Source organism: Mus caroli, chromosome 13, assembly GCF_900094665.2.
Source record: "Mus caroli chromosome 13, CAROLI_EIJ_v1.1, whole genome shotgun sequence".
NCBI classification, from domain to species: domain Eukaryota; kingdom Metazoa; phylum Chordata; class Mammalia; order Rodentia; family Muridae; genus Mus; species Mus caroli.
In genome coordinates, this window is record NC_034582.1 from 54,067,883 (window position 1) to 54,070,880 (window position 2,998).

The window sequence follows — 2,998 nt, forward strand, 5'->3', positions numbered from 1 at the left end:
GTCCCTTCATTAGCAGAGTTTCTTCCTCTCTGACCTTGTCTGGGGAGTTCTAAGCCCCCACATTTGCCTCTACCTGAGGAGTGTCACTAGTCTTAATTAATTTATAGGATCAATTTCCTTTCTCCTGACCAAACCCATTCAGCCAGCACCTGAGACTCCCGAAATGTGTCCTCATGCTAATGAGGCATTTCAGGTACCCCAATCCCCCAGCCAATGACCTTTGCCCATCCTACTGTCCCTACTCTCAGCCCCTCAAAACTTTAAAAGCCTTCAATCACCCAAGTAAAGTTGGTCTGCATCCTGACTGCTGGTCCCCATGTGGTTCATGTACTGTACATACTCACAGGGCTTCCAACCCCCTGTTCACAATCTCTGTTCCCACCGCCATTCTGCACCGAATCAGCCAATGATCCATGAGAGTGGGGAGACCCACAAAGACCCACTATTTTGAACCCAGCTAAGACACACTGGAGGGGCTGTAACAGAGGTGATACGGAAGAAGAGGGGAGGATACTGAGAATACTGAGACCACCGGGAGTCCCCAGTGGAGCTGGGGACACACAAAGAGAAAGTATTGGGGAAAGGGTAAGGGGTGAGTTAACTGATGCGAGGCCTGTATGAAAAAGGGCCAGGGGTCCCCACTGCTTTGTAAGCTAACTACAAAATACAGTTTCTAAGAAGAAGTTTGAATGGAGTTACCTCACACGGGGTGGACAGTGCTGCTCCCAGAAGACATGGGTTAGGAGACAGAAGTCTCCCTGCCTAGGATGGAATACCTCCCAAGCAGTTATGTCAGCGAGTCCACAGAGCTCTCTTAAACAACATAGGGTATTGGCATTACACTTGGTTGCCCACCCTAACACGATTGTTAAAAATACCACAGACTTGGCTTCAGGATAGAAAGAAATAAGTCTCAAACTGACAGACAAATGTCCTCCATGATGGCTAGTTTTCACGGGGTGAGAAAGTGCTATTCAGGCTGCTGGGAGAGAAAAGACATCAAGGATCTTACCTGGTCAGGGACACTCTATGCTATTACACCAGGTGCAACATGCTCAGTGGCACAATAATGGCATGGTTGTCATGGAGGTAACCAATGATTTTGTAATTGAGTTTTAGGCCTGCTTCACAGGATAGCATTCATTACTGGTGCTTTAAACTTGGTTAGAAATCCATGGGCAGAGAGGTCACAGACAGGCCCTAGGGATAAACCTATTGTTATTTTGCTAAATGATTATGTTGTCAAGCTGCCACCTCCTCCTCCTCGTCCTCCTTGTCCTCCTTCAAAGAAAATTCCATTTATTGATCCTCAAACTCAACACAAAACTATGCACAAGTTTTAAAGGCCCTTTACCTTGCGGCCACAGCAGTGCTCACTGAAGTCAGCTTGCGTCTGTCTCTTCGGCCTCTGACTCTGCTTTCTGAGATGCTAAGAGGACTTCTTGTGCTCTCTTCCTCTGTAGTCTCTCAGCATTGGTGATCATCATCGGATGCAGGGGGAAAAAGCCAGACAGACCTAGAAGATTCTCCATAGGCTTAGAGAGGTTAGCCCCACAGCCAATCCAATGCCTGATTGGGACCAGGTTGAGGGGAACTAGTTTTTCTCCGTGACTATTCAGTAGTGGATCATAGGAGCCCAACTGCTCCACAAATCCACCATCCCTGGGACACTTGTGAGCAGTCACAATGCGGTAAAAAGGCCGGTTGGTGCAGCCACCCAAAGTAAGTCGTATGTTTAGGTGGCCTCTGTGGTAGGCTTTGCAGAAAACGGTGTGAGGTGGACCATGGCACTTTGGTCAAGCTGTCTTTTAAACTTTTGTGTTTATACCTATAGCCCTAGGCTGTTCTCAGTTCTGATCAGAGAAGCTTCCTCTTGCAGTGGGCTGCGGTCAATGAAGACTCCTAACTGGCCAAAGCTCTAAGAGTAAGTGACTCTGATTGTTCAGCTCTACATGGGGCATCTGGATTGCTTCTGCACCCTACGGAGGCTCAGGGAACACCCCAGGGTACAGACCATAAAAGCTGGAAGATGGAGAGGGTGCTGTGAAATGCTTTCCCATGAACAGGGAATGACCACCACACTCATGAGCTCAATGGCAACTGTGGTTACCTAACAAGACCCACACAAGATCAAGCTAGCCAAAATTCCAGCATGGACTGGGGAGAGGTTTATAAGGCCACACCTTTATCTGAGGAGCTATTGACAGTTGTTGACTTTTGAAAGAGAGAGAGTCAATTTTGAGGAGTTTATGGCCACTGACAGTTTATGCCCATATGCATAAACTCCCAGCAGCCTGCATAGCACCTTCTGGCCCCGTGAAAACTAGCCATCATGGAGGACATTTGTCTGTCAGTTTGAGACTTATTTCTTTCTATCCTGAAGCCAAGTCTGTGGTATTTTTAACAATTGTGTTAGGGCTGGCAACCAAGTGCAATGCCAATACCCTATGTTGTTTAAGAGAGCTCTGTGGACTCCCTGACATAACTGCTTGGACAGTTTATGCAGCCATATGTGGGCTGAGAAGCAATGACTGGACTCAGTGGGCTATCTGAAAGGAGAAGAGGATGTAAAACTGGCAAGAGATGATTTAGGAGAAGTTAAAAAAGGGAAATGGGAAGGAGGGTAGATGTGATTAAACATTTTGTATATAAAATTCTTAAAGAATAAATGTGATTTGGAAAGCTATGTGGAGACCAACAGAGGAATACATAGATGTGAACCATCCCTGGTTTACATGTCTTCACATTTGCACACATACCTCTACACACACACACACACACACACACACATACACAGAGAGAGAGAGAGAGGGGGGGCGAGAGACAGACAGACAGAGATAGAGGGAAAGAAAGATAGAGACAGAGACAGAAAGAGATAGAAACTGAGAGACAGGGAGGCAAAGAGAGATAGAGAGAGAAAGAGAGACACAGAGATGGAAAGAAACAGAGACAGAGAGATAGGGAAACAGGGTGACAGAGTGTGAGAGAGAGAGACAGA

The 2,998-nt window shown here is 46.7% G+C and overlaps 1 pseudogene; it reads right to left on the reverse strand.

Annotated features, from left to right (window-relative positions):
- Nucleotides 1-1,382: 1,382 nt before the first annotated feature.
- The window catches only part of LOC110307680, a 25,675-nt pseudogene continuing 24,059 nt past the window's right edge, over nucleotides 1,383-2,998 (reverse strand).